This window comes from Protopterus annectens, chromosome 5.part0 (genome assembly GCF_019279795.1).
Source record: "Protopterus annectens isolate FY-2018-M chromosome 5.part0, PAN1.0, whole genome shotgun sequence".
NCBI classification, from domain to species: Eukaryota; Metazoa; Chordata; order Ceratodontiformes; family Protopteridae; genus Protopterus; species Protopterus annectens.
In genome coordinates this window covers 659772158-659796422 of record NC_056735.1, presented here as the reverse complement: position 1 = coordinate 659796422, position 24265 = coordinate 659772158, and the positions used below count along the sequence as shown (strand labels likewise).

The following is a 24265-nucleotide window of genomic DNA, read 5'->3' as shown; positions in this document are numbered from 1 at the left end:
GGTAGGTTCATAGGTACATAGGTTGGTACTAGGCTATCAGCCCTAGGACCTATACAAGCCTAGCCATAACAATTCCCTGGCTATTTCTTCCCACATTATTTACTTTCCTGGACCCCTGTCTAGCAGGGTGACTGATGTGATCCCTGGGGTGAATTTCCTTTCTCACATCCAATCGTCAAGGTTCCTCTTGAAGAGGTCCAAAGAGGCACTCTGCTTGACATGTATGGGCAATCTATTCCAGAGTCTGGGGAGTCTCTGGGTCAGGAACCTATCCCTCCAGCATGTTTTGTTTATTGTGATGACAAGGTTTAGATCCCTGGAGCGTGTAGCTATGAGGGATTGGGATTTCTTTAAGTGTAGCATGTCCAACAGCTCTGGGTTTGACATGGCCTTGTATGTTAAGCAGAGATTGCCTCGGAGTAGACAATATGCGACAGAGTATAGCTGGAGTTTTTTAAGGCGGTCAGCATAGGGCATCTGGTTTAGGCCTGTGATTCTTTTAGTGAGGTATTTCTGAGGCCTTTCCAGTTGTTGCAGATGTCTTGAGAGGTACATACCAAATGGGGCATTGTATTCTATAATGGGTCTAATGAGGGATGTGTACAGTGGGACAATGACCTCCTTTTTTCTGGATGAAAAGCCCTTCGTGATGAGGTGTGCCACATAGAAGGATTTCCTGACTGTTGTGGCGATGTGGTTATCGAAGGTGAGACCACTGTCCACCTGTGTCCCTAAGTCTCTTATCACACTTTCTGTGTTTAGTGTACTGCCACCTATATGGTAATTCATGGATACATGTTTTTTCCCAAAGGGGATAACAATACATTTCTTGGCATTGAGCTTGAGCCCATGGCTCTGGCACCAAGCATCTGTTTCTGTAAGGTTGGGTTGGAAGATAGAGAAGACAGCCTACAGGGGCAGTATATGACACATGTGAGGGGTAAACACCCTGGATGGGGAGTGTCATCTGCGATGTGGAAGCCCATGCACCCCCATATGGAAACAATGGGACCAAGGTCCCCACCCATGGGCAGTCACAACATCAGCTTCATGGCCCTGAAGGTGCCTTGGCTGGGGGCTAAGCAGGAGGAGCATGCGGACCCTGTGTGTGTGTACTGAGGGCCTCAAGGTGCTGAAGCACATCCCCCAAGTCTCTGTGGATCTCCCTATTCACCAGACCCTGGACTTGACTTCGGGTGATGGGATCCTGCCTGTGTGTGCTCCCGGGGGGGTGAACACCACCCCCTGAAGGTAGTGCAGGACCAGTAAATGAGGAGGCCCCAGGGTGGGTCCCACATGTGATGTGGCCTGGTAACATGGCCAGATGAGGTGGGAGAGGTGGTTCTGCTGGCAACTGTTCCCCAAACATGCTATTGTGTCACTGTTATAGAACCTATGTGGGTAGTAATAGTCCACACATTCCCAGATCATGTCCAACAGCATGCATAGATATCCCCATTAACAGAAAACAACAGATGTGCAGCAATCACATAGCAAGCAGAACACTTGCATATATGGAACCATAGTGGCCCTTACAATGGCATTCAGATGACATTGTCCATAACAGGCCACCAATGATAATGTCCCCACAGGGAACATGATTACAAACACATAGCACAAAGTATTGTACAATACGATATATGTCCCAATGGTAGGTATTCTGTAGAAAAACCTGTTGAGTTGGATGATCAGATTGAGTTTGCAGATATGGTGAGGGGAGACAGAGATGTGAATTAACAACTATGATAAGCTTGCAGTATAAGGTCCTCAGACCTGTTTCCATCTTTATGTTTTTCAGGCAATATGTCCAGGGAGCGGGTTACCCATTTATACAGCAGAGGAGAATAATGTCATCATCTCACACCTGGTGCAGCACTCCACGTGTTGTTCAGCTGAACAGCCCATGATCTGCAGGAGCAGACCACCCTGTGGAATGATCTTGTCCACAGGGTAAACAATGTCAGCCTGAATAACCACAGTTATGAGTAGGTCCAGCATCAATGCACTGATCTACTTCCCCATGCTCGTCAGCGTGCTGCTGCAGTCAGGGGAGACCAGCTTGCAACAGGGGGGATCATGCCATCCAGCCCCCCAGACACATGTTGAGGAGCTCCTTGCCAGCCTTGGGGCACCTTCCCGCCCGCACACACAACACCTGGCGGAAAGCATAGTGGAGGTGGATGCTACCCACACAATAGCAGAGGAGTGTGCAGGTAATACCACAGGGCACATCAGTAGACCACTGTTGCATATCCATCCACATCTATACAGTTAGATCATGCATATGTGAGATGAAATATATATAGTCTGTTGCTGCGTAGTAGTAATAAACAGATGTGCATAATCTGTAGTATTGTGGGCTTGTACTGTTGATGTTCTGTAATGCTGCACCCACCCTGCATGAATGCCACAGCTATGGCTACTGACATCACATTTCTCACACACTTATGTAGGACCTTCTGGTATACCTCCAGGACAGCAGCCTGTAGCTGGTGAGTATGGTGTTTATTCATGTTTGCCAATACACCGGTCATGTTATGGCCATGGTATATTCCATACACACATTTAACACACCTATCCATAATGCATGCTGTGCATGTTCATGTATTGTTGATGTTAACTGCACTGCATCACAGTGGTCACCATGATGGTGTATCTGAAGGTTATGTCAGACTCCTGCAATATAACTAACTTCCTGTCATTGCAAAATGTGTGCACAGAGATGAACATAATGGTGGGACAAATGGCCTATAGTAGGGACATGTGTGAAACATCACCCTTATACAGTGCTACAACAGTGTATATACCAGTATTACAATGGCAACTGTTACAGATCTACGCTACAGCATATCGCAATACTGCAGTCCACAACCTTTACAACCTGCAATGTGGTCCTAACATGAGCAATGAGTGTGTAATATGGAATCGTATGTTAGGACAGCAAATATGGGGAATACATACCATCACAAACACTGGAAGCATATGTGTGCACACACTCCATTTAAATATAGTGGAAGCAGCTGTTGAGGTACTGACAGCATGCATTCTTCATGAGAATGCACCTTCCAGCAAGTACATGTCCCCAATATCACACCAAGAAATGGTCTGCTGTCCAAGACGTTTGGCCATCAAATGTGCCCACTTACCTGCAACAGAGGCAGCCATGGCTTGCACACATCTTACATGCCATGGCATGGACCCCATACCCAACAGGTAGTACCCAGGAGTTGGACATGTAGCCATACCTCACCATTGCTTATGCCATGGCAAACAGTGCAGACAATCATGTATATGGTGAGGATGTATGGAAGCAGCTGTTGAGGTACTGACAGCATGCATTCTTCATGAGAATGCACCTTCCAGCAAGTACATGTCCCCAATATCACACCAAGAAATGGTCTGCTGTCCAAGACGTTTGGCCATCAAATGTGCCCACTTACCTGCAACAGAGGCAGCCATGGCTTGCACACATCTTACATGCCATGGCATGGACCCCATACCCAACAGGTAGTACCCAGGAGTTGGACATGTAGCCATACCTCACCATTGCTTATGCCATGGCAAACAGTGCAGACAATCATGTATATGGTGAGGATGTATGGAAGCAGCTGTTGAGGTACTGACAGCATGCATTCTTCATGAGAATGCACCTTCCAGTAAGTACATGTCCCCAATATCACACCAAGAAATAGTCTGCTGTCCAAGACGTTTGGCCATCAAATGTGCCCACTTACCTGCAACAGAGGCAGCCATGGCTTGCACACATCTTACATGCCATGGCATGGACCCCATACCCAACAGGTAGTACCCAGGTGTTGGACATGTAGCCATACCTCACCATTGCTTATGCCATGGCAAACAGTGCAGACAATCATGTATATGGTGAGGATGTATGGAAGCAGCTGTTGAGGTACTGACAGCATGCATTCTTCATGAGAATGCACCTTCCAGCAAGTACATGTCCCCAATATCACACCAAGAAATGGTCTGCTGTCCAAGACGTTTGGCCATCAAATGTGCCCACTTACCTGCAACAGAGGCAGCCATGGCTTGCACACATCTTACATGCCATGGCATGGACCCCATACCCAACAGGTAGTACCCAGGAGTTGGACATGTAGCCATACCTCACCATTGCTTATGCCATGGCAAACAGTGCAGACAATCATGTATATGGCGAGGATGTATGGGACAGGATTAATGTAGAAAATAAACAGATGGCCATCCAAGACAGTTGATGTCACATTTTGCAAACTGGTCATGCAGGCTGCCTGGTAACATGCCACAACACTGAGGGAGTTGCAAGAATGTCTAGCAAGTACTAGCTGTGCAGTAACCATGTCAGCAATTGCCTGGACTCTGCATACATGTGGCCCATGGGTTACAGTAATTGGATGGGACAGTTATACCACAGGAAACATCAGCCAGGCCTCTCTACAGGTAGTGTATGCATAACAGAAAAGGTCCCCAAAAGGCATGCGTTGCAATGTGTACTGGTGTACCAAGACCACAATGGAAACCTACACACAGTATCAAGTAAGATACATGTGCTGTACAACCAACACCTCACCTCACCTCAGGCCCAACATCCCCATCTGTACCTTGCCAGTGCCAGCATACACCTGTATGTTTGCCATTCATTAGCTGGGACTAGGCTGGTACACATGGTGTTCAGTGTTTGGGACACTACAAAATGACACACATGTGTAGGCCATAGTTGTCAAGCATCTGCAAAAAGGCTGAGGGTGGGGAGATGGTGTCATCATGACACAACAGTGCACTGCAGCAGTGATCCAAAGGATGCTATGAATGTCTGTATCTGCACACAGTCAGGGTCAGGAACTGTGGCAGACATAACCCTGACTCCACAGCAATAGTGATGGCAGTGTGTGAACTCCAAAGGATGTGCACGAGTTGACCTTGCAGTCATGCAGAGTTGGGGGACATGTGTAGGTCAGACTGACCAAATACTGGCAAATGCAGATGGCCCATGCTAGTAAACCCCTGCCAGGAATAGTGACTGGTGTAGTACACATAACAGTAGGTGCAACAAACCATCATGATAAGGGCATCCACACATACGCACCCACAAAGTGTATGCATCTCAATCAGCATCTCCACAATTAACACACTTGTTTGACACTTCATTTGATTGTACAGGTCATATGTCACATATCAGGTTCATGTAATGTTAACATATGCAGTAATGTGGTCTCATGGCATATCAAGGAAGAGGGTGTCATATCAATAAGGGTGTGTACACTCCCCATAGCCATGGTAAGGTCTGAAGGTTGTCAGTGTAATTGTATTGTATTGGCCATACATGCACTGCTGATAATGAGATCTGTAAATTAGACATCAGGCATTCATAAATGACATCTCTCCACGCATCATCCCAGGTATGTGTCGGACAAACACATATGGGCTGTGAGCAGCAGAGCAGACATAACTGACACTTTAATACACATTAAGCAATGGTGTGTACTCCTGTGAGGTATGGTGCACAGTACATGCCAGGGTGCCGAGCAGGTGCACAGCAATACTGTGTACATGGGTGCAGTGTGTTCCAGGAGAAGGGGCATCACCTACTAACACAACCCATGCATCACACACATGTATAATGTTGCTAGCATGGATTGACTATAGCTGCACTGCATGGTGTTGAGTGCCATATGTCATGCATGTTGACAAATGGGTAATGGGAGGTCTGTGTGCAATATCTTTGTGCAAACTCACCTGTAAGTGTGTGTGTGTGGGGGGGGGGTATTTTGTCTGTAAGTGCAATCTGGTGGAGTGGAGGCTGTTGACGTATTTAGGATGTGTGTGTGTGTATGTGTGTGTTTGTGTGTGTGTCCATGTATGCACATGTGTGATTGTGGGGTTGTTCATACCTCTCGACTTCCCTTTGAAATTGTGCAGTACATGGACATGGACAGACACATGAGACACCAGGAATACTTGTCTGACAAGTAATCTCAGGACAGCTGATAGTATAATAAGGTCTGTAGCATGGAACATGCATTGGGAGGGAAACTAGGCACCAGGTATACTGTTATAATTGCAATCAGCAGAAAAGTGAAAGAATACCCACATATGCAGCACTACAGATGCATTGAGGAATTACTAGACAAAACCAATGAGTGTTTCCAAATATTACTGTAGTCCAGATAATAAGTTAATAGAGCAACAGATCTTGGATCTACTGAACAATAGTTACATATGACACTCCAGTACATGATATTACTGAGTGACTGTAGTAGCCCCTAACATATGGGGGGCCATGCTCACGATGTCTAGTTGGTGTCCATACAGACACTGAAAATGATGATAGGTGTGTTGAGGCACAGGCAGGGTTGTCAGAGCCCGAAACTGTGCCATCATTTCACATCCCCCATTTATCCACCTCATGCCCGCACACAGTCATGGTGCCTACAGATACCCCAGCAATAGTGGCCATAGCAGAGGGACAGTTGGCAGTTGGTGGCAGTGCACAGGACAGTGTGGTATCTATGGCATGTGTGTCTGGACACAGCAGCCATAGACAGATGCCCAGCAGGGTACCACATAGGTAGATGTACAGGGGTGGTCATTGGAGGGCTGCTAGTCATTGTGCCCCTGGCAGATGTGCCTCATCTGGTACCACCAGATGCATGTTTAGGCTGTCATGGAGGTGCAGGCACATAAGGAACTGTACACCATACAGAGTCTGAGGCTGCAGAGGGCTACTCTTTCAGCTGTAACCGACATCTGTGATCTTGCAGGTGCCCTCTGTTATAATACAGAGGTCATGGATAGACAGTGGGGGTGAGATGGTGGGACTCATTGACCATGGATTGTCCATGCTTGAGCATGTGGTCGGAGTGGTGCGATGTCCATGTGGACACAGGCCAGCAACACCAACAGCTGGAGGTCGACGTGGACATGCAAGAACAACAAGCTGCTCCCGTAGTGGCAATACCAGCCTCAGCACTGCAGGGGGGTTGCTGTCCACACCATACCACAGCAGGCCATGTGCACATGGCCCTGGCCAGTCCCAGGAGTGACCTAGTTCCAGTGGACATATGTCATCAGGGGAGAGTACCATATCATGGCTTGTACCTGAACATGTCTGTGGAAACCCTGGCAGGCAGAGTTCTCGTGTCTGTGGCTGGAGGAGGTGAACTGCACACCCTGCTAGGTATGGTCTGCAGCTGTCCAACAAACACCTGTATAGGGAAGCCACATGGCAGAACTGTGTGCATGTATACTCACACACAATACAAACACAGCTAGGGCAACCACATACCTACACACACACCAAATCACCACAGCCATATCAATAATTAAAACCCCTCACTCACACACATGGTGTTAAACGTATGGCTCAGCCTAGGTCTCTGGCAAACCAACAACATACCCTGTGCATATGATGATGCCTGTGCCACATCTCTGTCATCCATAGCATTGATGCAGGGACAGGCTAATATGGTTCTGAAGCACATGGTGACTGTACTACAGTGTACCAATGTACTGCTGTATAACATGTTGTCAGCAGTAAAGTGTAACGCTTACATGTCAGGAAGTGTAGCTATCCAGCCATGATGCATTATAGCTGTTATTAACACTGAGTGATTGTGGTCTCCATAATGTTATCTGTTTGTGTTGTAGGTGTCCATATGTCAACAGGAGGATGGTCTGCTGTCATATCTCATAATGGGTATGGCACTGTGGTGACACCTTGGCTGTGCCATATCCTGGGTACAGTTGAACACATGTCACAGGTCTTTATAAAAGTTACTGCCTGTGCCACATGGCTGATAGGTCTGGAGTTGGTGTATACAGGTGAGTGCATGGTGGCCGCTGTTAGCAGCCCTTCTACAGTGGACAATGGTAGTTGTACTGGGTGGTGCATACCTCATGTTTGTGTATAACACACACGGAGGCTTTGGTGTTGATGCACTACACAGAGAATACTGTACACTTGGATGTATGTACCTGTGCAAGGAACCCATTGTAGCCTATATAATTCCACCAAGCCAGACTACTTACAACACATTGTGGAATAAGCAGTACTCTAGTTTAATGTCATTGATGATGGTACCAGCAGGGTATATTTCCCCTTCCCCAATGTGCAGTCCTCAGCTCGATAAACATATGTGTGCTGGTGTGGGTGGCACACCCCTACCCTTTGGAGGGTGAGAGGTGCTGTAGAACCACAGATAGTGTGATAGACAACTACCTAATCTGTTAACATGAACTGTACAGTATTACAGCCAACTACACGGGGGGATACACTCAACAGTAACTGCAATGATGTTGGCTGTGTCCACAACAGCCACTCCCAGCTATATATACCAACCCCAGTATTGCTGCACACCTATACAGTGGAGATGAAGCAATTTACACATCTAACACTAGTTGTGATGGAATATATGTCCACAGGATGATACCTGTGAAATGTTAGCATATGCCAGGCAGTTCTCTGACAGATGACCCCTGGGACATGTATATTCTGCAAACTGAAGTATATCCCTCCACATACATGCACACTCTTACTTGGCAACACTGGGACTAGACCCCTACCTAATTATGTAGTGCTACTGATGTGTGTGGCTTTAATTGCACACACCACACAGCTTTTAGGATGAGGTGTGCTCCAGGTTACATGCAGAACATCCCCATGCATGTACAGTATGGTACTGGGGGATATAATGGCTGTTTATGGACAATACATAGTGTGACATGCCATCATGTACACATTGACAAACACATAACAGTCAGACACACATCTGTGAGACCTGGGTCTATCAGTGCTAACTACCTTGTCAGTGTGTCCGTTGTGTTACAGGTAGGTTGCACATAGCACATGCATAACTGGGCTGGATAGTGTTATCAGTTGCCTGTATGGTTGATGGTCACAGTGATCACCATACAGTGGTACATGGGACATGTACCGGGGTACCATGGTGTAATGACAGTATACCCAGCACCCACACCCCACTGTGAATATTGTATGCACTGGAACCCATGATAACACTCTGACATACCCACCGTCACACATTGACCAGGACTGCAATACAACCTCTTGTCCATCCCAAGAGTGCTACTACAGGGATATGCATCTAATGCACATGCCACAGGCATAGTAGGGTGATGCATTGTCATGCCTCTCCTATGGTCAGCAACATCACTATCCCTAATACTGTGTGGCAATGCATATTGTAATAGGAGTATGTGGCCTCAGAATGCTGTACCCTACATATATACACACATGCACACATACACACAGTTGCCAGAACTCAGTGGGTATCCTATGCCTATCAACCCATTTGCTCAACAATGTTGTGCTTGTACTGCAAGGCCCAGGTAGCCCTTAGGGAGAAGAGCATAACAAGGTACATGTAATGTCCAGTACAGCAGCAACCACATCTAACTATGGTAATGAGGTGTACGGTGGGTGTGAAGGGCCTCAGGGTATTCTGAACTACAGGTCTACAAACACACAGACACTGATATTCTCAGTAATGCACAGATATTTGTCAGTACTGGGATGCATTCATGTGCCAACAGGCCATCTATCAACAGACACCACCGGGGTGATTCTCAGGGTGAGCGTGACATGCATCAGCCAGTTATCTGGGTACCTCTTACAGAGGGCCAGTGAGGTGCAAATACAGCAGGCTCTACAGGCATGTCACAGCACAGAGTAACAGACACCTGTGTGAAAGTGCATACCCACAACCAATGTGAACACAGCCACAGCCACATATGGTAAGCGAGCTTAATATTACAGTATATGGACTGTCTGATCAACACCATCCTCATATGTGCCACTCACACCCTAACTCTACATATACTGGGCCATTACACAGTGTGGTCTAATGCCTGTCTGTGGTATGGGACATGTGTGTCTTTGGCCCTACAAACATGTAAGCCAATAGGGTACCATACACTGGAGCAGCATGTAACATCAGATAGAACAGGACCAAGAACAATGATATCTACCACAGTCTGTACACAGGCCAAGGTACATATTCACAATAAACACTGTTGACAATCACCATAAGTGCACAGACCTCACTACTGTGCACACTACCACAGAATGCCCAGGTTATGTCCTCAAATATAACCCCTACCATACATAACATGTTTAGCAGTGTGATATCTCACTGGCTTGTTATCAGTTATGATGTCAATAAATAATGGTGTACTGAACATATGCACCTCTTACTGCATGACATATATACAAAGGTTGACAGAGTTGTGGCTGAAGGCACAAACACAGGGCCAATATTGGCATATTGCTGTGATAACCTCATACATTTACTGTTGTAACAGGGTTTGTTGTGACATATGTCCTATGAGGGATATGAAGTCAGTAACTCTCATGGCTGTCACCATGTACTGACTGCAGTCCTCAGACTAAGTTTCTGCAGTTCTAAGATAGGTAATCTGTGAGTAACACAAGACACATGACACTCCAAACACTGGCCAGTCTGCAATAACCCTATAGGTGGGCATTTCTTCAACCACATAACACTGTCATGACAGGTATTAAATCATGTAGACCAGCCATATCCACACAAACCCTGTTAAACCAACATTACTTCAAATGCAGAAGAATAGTCATGTCTGGAACATCCCCCTCCTGTTTGTTTGCCTGTCCCCACAGTGTATGTTGTTAGAGGTATATCCCACTACCATCTGTGATGCTGTTTGCCAAGCATCAACATGAAGTCCTGAATGAAAAGGGCCAACACCCACATGATGTTCCTAGTTATAGGAGTGTTGTTTCCATGCAATTGGCTATGGGAATTTTACCACAGCTGTTCCACATGCAGTCAGCTAATGGGGGACTGCAATTAGTGGGCAGGCCATTAGCTGATCATGAGCATCACTTACAAAACACAAGCTGCTGCCTAAGCAAAGCAGGTGTACTTCTCCACATCTACCAGAGAGGGAGTGAGAGAGGCAGAGACAAAGTAAGACAGGGAGGGTGTAGGACAGTAAAAGCTAAGCATGTTTGTGTCACACACTTACCAGTACAGAGTTTCAAACCCCTGCCTGACTATGTATTGCTATTACATGTCTATGCAGTTATTGTTTGCACCACAGAGCTTACATGTTGTGGAGTTGTCCAAAGGTATATTTGATGGGGATTGACATCCGCAACAGTGATAAAGGAGGGATAAGGTATGTGTAGTACATGTGCCTGTCCACAAGAACAGGTGTCAAGGACGACACTGCCACACTCTCTTAGGGACTCACACACATTATCACAGTTGGCAGGGTCAGGATTAGACTTCCTAACTGACTAGTTTGACACACTACAGTAATACAAAGGTATCACATGCACCACAGAGGTTATCAGGATGATATATGGGCAAAGGGTATGTCAAGGTGTCTGACATCAGAAGACATGCTTCAGTAGGCCAATGGGAGGTGTAGTAAGTGGGAATGGTGTCCAAATCATTATACTCCACACACACACAGACACAGGTTTGCCAGTACTGACATGCATGGGTGCATTGCTTCAAAGGTGTGTAATGATTGACTGTGCCAGAAGGCTGTACAAGGCTAGATAAAGGGTATACCTTGGCATCAGGCCACATGACAATGGTCTGCAGTGTAGCACAGGGGTGTAGTGTCTGGATTGGCTCACACAGGTGGGTATTGTATTCACCCATCCACTCATCTAGGTTACTATTGTGGTTGACCAGTGCCTCATGTGGTGAGAACTGGGAATGGAAACCACATTGACCCTGCACCTACATTGACAGCATGATACAGGTATTCACTGGTGTCTGTGGCATCTGTCCATACAGGGCATGTGTATAATGCATGGTATGTCCTTAGTGGGTTACATTTGCTGACTCTACAGTTGTTGCAGGTGTCCAGTGGGGGACATAGCAAAGGAGCACTGTGTGCAATGATTTGCCTATTGTAGGGATGGGACAGGGTGCCATGTCCTCTGTAGTCCACTGCAATCACACCATGGTTACTGTCTGTGGTCAATATGCAGGGAACTACCAAAATAGTGGTTGTTGCCTAACCAAGTGTGTTTGTGTATGAGACATGGGTGGAGAGTATTCTCTGGGTAATACAAGGGCTGCCTATATTGTTCCCCAATCCATGATGTCACATGTAAGGGTATGGATTATCTACCCCAGCCTCTCTGCTATTTGACATCTGTTATCCTTGAAAGGTGGACATTGTGACATATAATAGGCCCAGCATATAAGAATTTTGCAAAACCCACTCCACAATGAGTCCTGTTATTACACACTCAAAGCTACCCCCACACAGGATATTAATGACAAACACACAGAGTTTCACAGTTGCCATGTCTGGGATTAGAACCTAACTTGTACATCACACTATAGCATTATGCAATTATAGCACACGTCACAGAACTTACTGGGCTACTGCTTCCCCAAATGTGTATTTCAAAGTGAATGACATCAGCAGTCTTGCCAAAGTCGGGCAATGGAAGTTGCAGTGACTGGGAATGGCCTCAAAAGCATTGATCCCTACAGAGACAAACACACACACAAAGTTTTACAGTTGCCTCGTCTGGGATTAGAACTCCTACCTAACTAGTACATCACACTACAGCATTACACAGTTATAGCATGCGCCATGGAGCTTATAGGAATACTCCTTCACCAAAGGTGTATTTCAAGGTGAATGACATCAGCAGGCTTACCATAGTAGGGCAGTGGGGAGTGCAGTGTGTGTGCATGGGCCATAAACCATTCATATGGAAGCAGACACAACACTCAGGCACACACAGGTTTATATTTCACAGGTACGTGTATACAACTGCTAGATGAATACTGACTTGTACAGTCATGTTACACAGTTATCACAAGCACCACAGACACTACAGTGCTGAGGGAAACCAGAGGCAAATGTCTACAGTGATTGACATTTGCACATCATGTGGTTTTAGCCAATTGGATGTGTGCTGGGTGGGATAGGCCTCATGATGGGAGGCTTTGTCACTGTCTGTCACCGTTTGGCCTGTTATAGTGTGTTGTCCTTGGATATATGTGTGTATTCCTATCCAATGTGTGTGCAAAGCATGACTGATGTGCAATGTGGAGTGTGTGCACAAACATCTGTGACTGTCAGATATGTTTAGTCCACTATTGTTACCAGACATGGGCTTCATTTCTGTTAAGTGTGGGAGCATGCCCCAGTATGACCTTCTGCACTGAATGTGTGAAGCCATTCCAGGTAGGTTGTACTCCAGTGCAGGCTTTTGTGTTCTACACCTACAGCTAGCAACCTGTATCTGTGGGATATCTGTATATCGGTTGAAAATATGGGGTCAAAATGGGCAAAGGGTAGTGGGCTACTCTGTAGGTAATTGTGCCTGTGCTGCTTCTGCTACATGGTTTTGGTGTTAGCAGAGATATTCAGACATATGTACTGTTTTACACTCTGATGTTTTATGTCATCAACTACTGTCAGGTATACATATTTGCTTGCAGTAATTTCCTGGGGAACACAGGGTGAATGCAGCTGTGTCCAGTATTGTGGTCTGCAGCCTACATATTCTTGCCCAGTCATGCCATTCTGGAGGGGAAGCTGCAGACACTTGCTGATGGGTCTGTGTAAATTGTTCAGCACCTTGGTACAGTGGTGGCGGAGGATCCCATGCTTGTACATCCATCGATGTGACAGTATGGCCATATCCTGCTGTGGCCATACCTCATAGCTGTATAGATTCACACAGGTTACCCAGAGGCATGGGTCATATTTCTGGTCATTACCCCTTCACATTGTGGTTTACAAGCAGGTTTGTAGCCACCCATTCCTGTGTTTGCAGGCAGGGACAGTATGTGCACATGGCAGAGTTTCAGACTTCACACACTGAATGGCGTCCATGCTCCTAGCCCCCCCCCTCTGTTCTTCTATCCTCTTCCAAACTTTATGCAAACATTATCTGATAAGTTCCCTATAGTTATCACTTCATCCCAGCAGTAAGTTTGTGTTGGTCCACAGTTCATGCAGTAGGACATGGTGGACATGTTACTGGGATTTGTCGACATAGCCTTGCATTTGGGTTCTGTGGACAGTGTTATGTTGTTATTTGGGAGTCCATGACATAACATACATTGGCAGTACGAGTGAGACACAGGCCTTTGGCAGAGGACTGTAGGGCATTTGGTAGTGATGCAGGCCAGCTGTAGCAGGCCATTGCATTGTGTCACTCCTACAGTCCCAGACTGCAAGCCACTATATTCCCCTGGGGTGACAGGGTAAATGTGCAAGGTGTTAATGTCAATAGTTTCTGTCATTATTGATATAGTGGCATGGATGCTGGCAGGTTGCTGCTTATAGCTAGGGACACACCTGCATGGGACACCTCTTCAGCATGCTGCATTCTATGGCTATTTCCATATGGAGGTGGGGGTCATATTGTACTCATTCCCAACAGCAGGGATAAGACCTGTGAGGTACCTGTGGGTGATGGTGGGGTGAGCTGGGTGCATGTGTGCTATGGACACTACTTGCATCTGACTCACAGATATACGTGGGGCATTCCACTTATGTTGGCTTGTGCAGGGACATCAGCAGTTTCTCAATACTTCATACCTGTGACCTTTGTGGTCTGCCAGTGTTTGACCAGACAACATCAGTATTCCATACTACAAACCCAACTAATGTGCTGCTAACCTGTATGTACAATTCCAAAGGTGTGTACATTTGACAGTAACATATTATACACTGTGTGGGGTACGTCCACCTGTGTACTGTTTGCATGTCTGGGCCCACATTCATGTTATCTCCATCTTTCAGATGGTGACAGATATTACATCCAAACAATTACTATGGCTTACTGCTGGAATGTGCTTTGCTGGGATGCATTGTGTTTGGCACTGCAGTTGTGAGAACTTGGCCCTGTCATAGGCAGTACTGGCCAATGGCCACCAGGACAAACCTCACCATGCCTAAATGCTGACCACTGTCACACAATATACAAAACACACCAACCTAACACACGCATCCCTGCATATTGTACATGTGCTACAAGCTATCCTGCTACTTTGGCCAGCTCAGGTAATCTGTGCTCCACTATTATACCTACACATACATGTTACTACATTTCTACATAGAATTGTGGGGGGGGGGGCACACCTGACAACTGTACACATTTGCTATGACTGTACTGGTATTTCAGGTACTCCATTTCATTCTGTATTCTGACCTATCATGCAGACTAGAGACATATCAGTGTACTACAGTTCTTAGGTTTTATTGACCTACATTTCAGTTTCAGACTTCTTACCCTTAAGAACTAACATCCCACTGCCTGATCTGTTGTAGTCTATCTGTATAGGTCTGGAGGGGGGCTGTTCTCCATAGCCATCAATCAGAGGCCTTAGCACAGCCTTTCTTTGTTTTTGTCTATGCCTGTCCTGTTGGCTGGGACTGTTGTTGGATATGTGAGCCTCCCTGACTGGCATGTGTGTGTCCTATGGACACACATTTGGCCCATGACATTTCCTGCAGTGGGTTTTGTCACCTTGTCTAGTACTGGCTGCTATGGTGACACCAGTATTTGTTACAGATTTCATGCTGCCACTATAGGTGTCTACTATCTGCTGGCATCCCATTCAGCCACCTGCTTCCTTTGCATGCTCACATCCATACCATAGATACAAGTAACAAAACATACTACTCCATTCAGCAATTGATAGGGAGAGTGACTTACCTTGTGGTTGTGCCAGTATTGAGGATGGTGCTGGAGGGCTGACTTTGTTGGCTGCACATAGTACACTCCCTATACATGGTTAAGCACAGGTAGTGTCATGTTTGGCATCCCTTTTACTGTATGTGTGAGTCAGAGAGAGGGGTCATTCCCTGGGTTCCTACCATGTCAGTGTATGTGCTATGCGTTGCCTTTTTGCCAAGGCCTGGGCATACTGGTCACGCCTCCTTCTGCCTACTGGGGCATGCTCAGGTTGTTTCTCCTCTGAGTCACTCTGTGCCTGTGCAGGCCTTGACAATGGTGGGAGCTGTGTGGCCCTGCCCAGTGCTCTTCCTGCTGCAACTGTTTCCACAGGATCATATTGTGTAGCATGGCACATACGATGATAATTTGGGTGCATGTAGCTGGTGAGTTCTGCGAGGCTCCACCGGATATGTCCAGGCACCAGAACCGTGACTTGAGCATCCCAAACACACACTCTATTATGATTCTGGTCTGTGCGTGTGCCTCATAATGGAGTTCTTGTTCGTGTGTGTGTGCATTTCTGATGGGTGTCAGCAGTTACGGCTCCAGTGCATAACCAGCATCCCCCGCTAGGTGGCCATAAGGGATGTCCCCATTGGCAAAACTCTGGTACAGCTGTGTCATATGCCAGATGTGGGAGTCGTGATAGCTTCCAGGGCAGCCAACACACACATTCATTATAATGCCCTGGACATCACACATGACCTGGCAGTTGATGGAGGAGAAACCCTTGCGGTTGATGTAGACCCTACCCCACTCACCAAGTGGTGCTTTGATGTGTATGTGTGTGCAGTCTATAGCACCCACTACCTCAGGGTATTCTGCTATTTGGTGGAAGAGACACATATTGCTGGGCAACGCCTCACGGGTGTTGTGGAAATATATGTGCTCACCGGCATGTGCTGACATGGCATCCAGGAACTGGTGGAGTACCCTGGATGGTGATGCCTGTGACATCCCCATGATATCCCCAGTTGGCCTTTGGAAGGTACCTGTGGCTAGCATTCTTAAGCCTGCACATACCTTGATATCCACTGGGATGGGTTCCCCTCTGTTGATTCTGTGTGTGAGGTGTGGCCGTCACAGCTCAACAGTTCGCTATAGGAGGTCCCTGTCCACCCTATAGCGCTCCACTGTTTCCAGCTCATGTAGCCCCTGGTAGGTTACCCTGGGTCTGTACACTCTTCTCCTTCTCCTCACTATGGGTTGGTCATCAGCATTGTCATCCTCACCACCCTCTGCCTCGTCCACATGTTGATTTATGAGAGCTAATGCAGCCCCTATCATTTTGTTGCTTTTGTTAGGTAAAATATCCCCGCTTGTATACACCGGTGGTGTAGAGTTTGTGGGAAAAACCAGAGTGAAAGGTGTTTGTATAGTTTATAGTAGTGTGCTGGTCTGGGCTGCTGCCTGTGCAATTGGCTGATTCTGATACATTTCACCTGCCAGCTATGCTAGTTCTCCTTGATTACCTTCCTACTGCTGTTTTCCCTTCCCATTGCCTTCCTGTTTAAGCCCAGGGGTGCACTGCGCAAACACAGTGCTCAGATGTGCATGGAGCTGCTATTTCCTGGTTTACTTTTTCATTTTTTTGTTTAAAACATGGTGCACAGTGTGCATACCTGCTTAGGCAATGTAAAGAGTGCTTGGCAGCTTCAGACACACCCTTGCTTAGCTCTGCTAAGCTAAGGGCAAACCCGAGCCACAGGGCTCCAGTAAGCTTACAGTATGCCTGACACGCCCCTCTATGATGTCAGCTAGCTCTTAGGCTTGCACCATGGTCTTCATGCACCTACCCGGTTGGGTGCAGGCTAGCTATGAGGGAGAATCTGGGATTCAGTATCATTCCCCTCATTTGCATAGGATTGCCTGCTAATGCCTAGTTACAAGTCTGACACTGAGCCTTCCCCCTTAGCAACCACTATTCACTGGCCTTATTGTTTTCTGCCTGCCATTGGCTTTAATGGCAAAATACTGATTTTGCAGGGAAAGCTTTTTTTCAGGGTTTTTCTGTTATTTTCCAGCCGATCCCTTTTGCGTACCGCTGCCCTACGCTTAAACGGCCAAAAATCGGCCAAAAAAATTTTTTTTTTATTTTTCAACTGTTTTCCATGCCAGTGGCCATATATTTGGCCATTGGCATGATTTACACGTTATAAACACCCTTTATTTGGAGCTGTCATGGCTCCGTTTTGTAATTTGCAGAAATGTACTCGGTTACTAACCAAGTACATTTCTGCAGATTACACTAGTCCTGCACGGCCGGCTGCCAGATTCCTGGATCACAAATTCACCTCATTTGCATGGTTTTCACCTGCAAATGGGGTAATTTGCATACAGGAGCTGTGTCCGTGCAGGAATAATGCAGGAGCGCTCATGCAAATCCCGGGAGCTTGTTCGTGGATCTCTCGGCAGCCATATGGCCTCCAGCAGCTCCTGCACTATTCCAGCAAGCCATGCAGAGCTTGCTGAATCCCGGGGAAAGAATATTTCTACACACCTTTGGAAAGAAGAACAACGGAGATTAAGTTAACTCAATTTTTCACTCTGACAGTCAGTGGCATAAACCTGGATATTGGTTTTCTGAAACACTACAATACCTAACTTTTCATTTTGAGCAGCTCACAGTGGACATAAATGTGAACAGCAATACATTGTTTTATTATTATTATCATTATCAAATTATTTATTTATTTGGGTAATGATTGATTTGATCAATTTACTCTTATTTCTAACTGATAACTATTTCAGACTATTAAAAGTAATTAAGATTATTGAGGTCTACATTTTAGCACCTGTATTTTATTCAAAACAAAAGAATACAGGTAAATGCCACATAACGTCTTTCTGCACAATGTCAAACCACATTTATGCCCATACTGCATTAAGCGGATGTAAATGCCATCAGCCATTGTGCAGACGGACGTTAAGCGAAGCCCTATACAAAGTACTGGGTGTTCACTTAACATCCACACCGCTTAATGTTCAATGTGGTAGAACCTATCCCAGACGTTAAGCAGCAGTTACCTGTAGTTATTTTCACATAAGGCAGCATTCTGGTCACATTACTAGTAACCATAAACTTAAAAGTCAGGTAAGCCTAAATGTTCGGATGGTTTTAGCACTATAACAAAACTTCATCCAATTCTGCTGTTCTTTAGAATCTAATACTACGTAGGAACTATTTTCTTGTCTCTCTTTCTCTCTCTCCTTCTCTCTCTCTCTCTCTTTCTCTCAGATAGATAAATACAGGCTGTTTAGTGCATTAACTGCATACAATAGCCATACATTCTTACCCTGTATCTTATTCTCTTGGTAGTCCCTGTCTTTCTCATCATTGTGAACTGCACATTACTGCTAATTTATACTTTCTGTTAATAAAAAACCTCTGTGTCACAAAGATTGCTTATTTAGACAAACAGCTTATAAATGATAAATTAAATCCAGAGAAGGAAAACAAAAAGTTATCTCCCCACACATCTTTTGTTTTGAGATTTATTGACTCATTAAATGCCAGAGCAATCTAAGTGTTTTCTCTGCTCAATGAACACTAACTGTAATGTAACATGACAAACTTTGATTTTATTGCAGATCTTGACCCTGTTCTACACTTTGTCTCTCTCTCTCTCTCTCACACACACACACACACACACACATTCAGATACACATAGTCTGTCTCTGAGGCGTAGCATGAACTGCATGTTTTCCACCCCAGCATTTTTCAAGGTTTCTTTTTTAGCCAATTGGAAATAAATGATATACTTTCCTTTCTAGTCACAAGTGGATATTTAAGCATTATATATAACATCAATAACTTAATAACTGCTGAGTAAGGGGATATGCCAGCTCAAAAGCTGAAGTAATTGCAAAACCTATGTCGGTCCAGTAAAAGGTATTACATCCCATCTGTGTTCCAGTATCTTTGTGGTTTCTGCTAGTGGACCAGCATGACATTTCTTTAATTTCTTTTTCTTTCTTTACAGCACTGACAGATTCTTGATACACATGGAGCTCTCAGGAAAATAATCATCACAACAGCTCACCCTGTTAATATATTGCATGCATTGCAACACTACCAACAGGATGGATTCCCTCTCACTGACCATGCTACTGTGAATCTGGGCAAAACAGTAAGGCATTTATCATCATAGAATGTGTACAGATAATTGGAATATGATATTTTGTAAGACAGTAATGTCTTTGAATATGCTTTACTTTAGGCATGCCAGAATGTTATCATTTTCCGCAATAAAAAAAATATTTTGGATTCTGCAAAATCATTCTTTCACTGAGGGTACTATAGCATTAAATATCTGGTGAGATGGCAATGAAATTCAATTACAGTTCAGTCTGAAACTATACATTCCATTGAGCATTACTTGAGGTCTTATTTAACTGTTAAGATAGGAAATAAGCTACTAACTTTTTAATGATTGTATCTGTTGACATCCATTGATTTAGAAATCTTCCTGTTGGAAAAAAGAACTCCCTCAGATTTAGTTGCTTTTATATACCAGGCTTGCACATCTTTACATCTTTCATTCCCTTCTTTATACATCTCTGTTGCCACTCTTCGTTAATGCCTAGTCTAACTCATTCTTTATTTACTTTCTAGCAATCTTCCCTCCCTATGTTTTCATACCTATTGCTTTTCTACCCCATTTATCTTACTTTCTTGATGTTCTTTTTTGTAATTCCCATTGTCCTACCCACTCTACATCTTTGCCCTTTTTTCTCATCTCTTTTTAGTTCATTTATTTTTCCTACGTCCCTCACACCTGTACTTTCTTCACCACCACCTTTTATCTACTGTTTTTCGCATCTATATCATATCATCGACAGCTTAGGTTGTTGAATCCTAAAACATTGACACCTAAACATCGAAAGCTTACAATAGCAAACGGCCACATAATTGAATTCTTTCCTTGGGAAAGAATTTGCGTGGCCATCCGTAAACAAAATATACAAACACACCCAAACATAGTGGGAGGCTTTGCCACCCCACACACCCCCTAACTAAATATACCAACTCCGAGATCACTCTGCATTGGCGAAAGGGAAAATCCACAATAACTGCCACGTGAATTCTTTCCCAAGGAAAGAATTCGATTATGTGGCCATTCGCTATTGTAAGCTGTCGATGCTTAAGCATTCGACAATCTAAGCTGTCGAGAATACAATAGGAACCCTCTTTTTCTCCTTTATCACTCTATGACCCACCACCTGTCGACAATCAGCCTCCCTCCAGCCAATCAGACTATTCCTTCCTCATGACTGAGATGAGGGTCAGCTGGAAGGGTCTGTCATTTGTTCAGCCAGGACATATGATAAAATTGTTATGTTAGAAGCATTTAACTGGCAAGCTAGAAATACAAAATGCATAAATCACTCAGAATATAGTTATCTTTACCAGCTGTCCTGTACCTTTTCAGTTTATTTTGTTTTTGAAGCTAGTACATATGCCACCCTTGTGCAAGGCAAAATATTACCCTACTCAAAATGAATTTGTACACTATGCCTTACACATGGCGTGTGCCTTTATACACCTGTGGTCAGGATCTGCAGTCAATTGTTGCAATGTTGCTTCACAAAGGCTTGTAGACTGAACTGCAAGGCGCCAGCTTATGAATTTAAAGATTTCAGGTCAACTGTTCTGTAAAAGGACATTCATCAGCCAGGATGCACAGCAACAGAGAAATGAGGCCACTTGGTTTATTTGTCAAACTAATTATTCCCTTTTTGTCAGGGTCTGTGTAGCTTTGGAGTTGTCATATTTATGTTTAGAAGGCATATGGATGAAGTCATCAAAAAATGTCCTGGACTAGCCAGCTCCATGTCATAGAGGGATAAAGCCTTTGCTTTGCTGCAGGCATACCTCTCAACTGTCCAGATTTTCACATAATGTCCAGATTTTTGCCCCATATGTTTGGTCTGTTCTAAATAAAATTTATGGTTTTCTAGATTTTTGTGGCAAATCAGTGAGAATTGAATTCACTAAATAATGACAAACACGAGTTTCAGACTTCATACACTTCAGAAAATGGATGGTAACATTAAGACCTTTTATTCTAGCATTTTTCTAAGTTTATAAGAACAATATTTAAAATCTGTCCCTATTTTGGGGGCTTTGTCCTCCCCCCCCCATTATTTTTGGCTTTGTCCAGATCTTTTGTGCTAAGAGATTGAAAACTATGACTGCAGGTGACCTGTGTTCAAATACAGGCTTGGGTGATTGTACAAGTTGGTGGCGGGGGTGAAAACAAACGGGTCTGGTTTGCCACATGGCAGACATGGGGCTTTAGCCTTGCGCGCCAATGATGCAGAGTGTAGTCACACAGTAAGCCCAGAGGAATTCACCATGTTGAGGCATAGTTTAACTTGGAAGGGGAACACATAGCAGAGCTCAAAAGTGCTGATGCAGAATAGGGGATGCTCCAACAGGGAAAAGGGTAGCCTTCCTGTGGAACCAGCCAAGAGTTCCACTCTCTACCACCTGACTCTTGACAGAGGAGATGAGCTGATTGGGATTCCCGGGCAGCAACAGATGGGCCATAAGGTTGTCACCTAGCTCCTGTTTCTGTGAATGAATGGGCTGACTGAGTGCAGGTAGAGGAACCATCCAGCTCGTTCCTGCAACGGGATGAAAAACAAAAAACAGTAATAATAAAGTCATGTTCACAGGCCCTGACAATGCTACTTTACTTAAATTTGAACAACAGGCAAGCTAAAATGTTTTGCACTTTGATGATGTCACTAATTCACTACCATATGTTTTGGTCCTAGTACCTCTGTGTCAACCAAATAGGCCAAGCCTGTAGGTTGAAGAATCGTCCATCTCTTGATAAAAGTTTAATCTGTTCCTTTTGTTTTTATTTTATTATTTTTTTTAATTCTATGACATCTCTGATTCTGTCAATGTAATATTTTAAACCAGTTCAGAGCTCCATGCTAATTATAGACACATTATAAAATGGTTTCCTCTATTGTTTTACCTTTATTCCATTATTTGCCCAAGCACAAACAAACATATGGTTAGGTGCTTTTGTGTAGGTCACAAACTGGATGTCTTCAAATCTAGACTAATTCTAACATAAAACCAGACCCTGATATTCAATGACATACTGCACTGATGTAAACATGCATCATACACAGTTTGTCTGGAACACTGCTGGGAAATGCTTTAGTTTGTACACCTGAATTGCAGTTGGCAAAGGCAGTGTACAGCACACATCCTGGTTTCTTGAATTGTGCTGAGGAGCAGAAGACTACACCACTGTGTACTATTAACTCCTGCATTTGACATTGCAACAGACTTTGGGAAACAGTGTCAGACACCTTACTAAGGTATTCTATACCTTACTAAGGAACTACATTTAGCTACTTAGTAAGGTAGATAATACCTACCTGAGGTACCTTTCACTGCAGAGCTGTGCTCTTTTGTCATCCCTGAGAGTGATTCATAAAAATTGTTTCCCTTCTTATGCATGATAGAGAGCCAGCATTAGTACCATAATGTAGCACACCTAGTGCTGTAATTACTCTCTCGCTTAAAAAAAATAGAACATTGTTAAGCAATTTTCAGTGCTGTTAACCTCCTGTCTCACACTTGCACATAACAACAGCCTCCCCAGAACAGTGATCAAAGCTTTTTCACAGCTTTAAAAGTTGCTATACACTTTGCTGTCACACAAAACAAAACAATGTGATAGAGTAAAGTATCCCGCAGCTTTTAAAGCCATTCATTCATCAGAGAGGCTCTGTCTGGTGTCTGTGTGGCAGTGCTGTAATTTGCATCTTTCAGAGCTGTAAAACACTTCACTCTCCTGGTACTCTTTCTGTAACTGGTAGTATTTAGAGCACATAAAGCTCCGTGCATTACAAAGAGGTATGATCTGATTTCTCTGATCATAACTCACTTGTTATGTGTTTTTGTCATGGATGTCAAGTTGTTCGTTGTCATCTCGAGTTTCTCTTTGCTTCACTCTCAAAGTAAATTTCTTGACATCCGTTTCTTAAACACATAAAAACTTGATTAGGATCAGTGACTCCATTATAATCCTCTTACTGGTAATGAGGTGCTCTGGTTGGTGTGTGAACTCTTATTGGCAGGAGCTCACAGCATCACTGTGTGGTGCAAGACAGGTTTGTCTGAGGCATTAGGTTTGCCTACACATACTTCACTGCTGGTAGGGACTCTCCTGCCATGCAATGGAGGTGAGATTTTTTTGTTTGTTTTTTTTATTTGTTTATTTAGACAGTGTTAATATGTTGTTCAGCATCACATGCTGAGCAGCATGTTAGCAGAGAGGGGGAAATACTATGTTGCCAGATGCCACCATTATATTGTACAGGGCTGCTATTTCAGAATGGCTGGATGCTGAAAGAGATGGGAGGGGGATTAATGGGAGTGAATAGCTAATACCAGCTAACCCATCCTGAGGGGTGGGAATGTTGATTCTGATAAGCCAATCACCACCAAGGAAGACAAGCTTGCTATGCACCAAAATAACCAGGACTAGGAAGATGGGCTTGAAACTTCCA

At 44.6% G+C, this 24265-nt stretch overlaps 1 protein-coding gene across 4 annotated transcripts in view; it reads left to right on the top strand.

The window, feature by feature from the left end:
• Positions 1-24265, top strand: part of LOC122802739 (ICOS ligand-like) — a 764505-nt gene that overhangs the window by 519402 nt on the left and 220838 nt on the right. For all 4 annotated transcript variants that reach the window (XM_044072506.1, XM_044072504.1, XM_044072505.1 and 1 more), the window contains one exon: positions 19708-19854. The gene's annotated coding sequence lies outside the window, so the exon portion shown is untranslated. The remainder of the gene's footprint in view (positions 1-19707; positions 19855-24265) is intronic.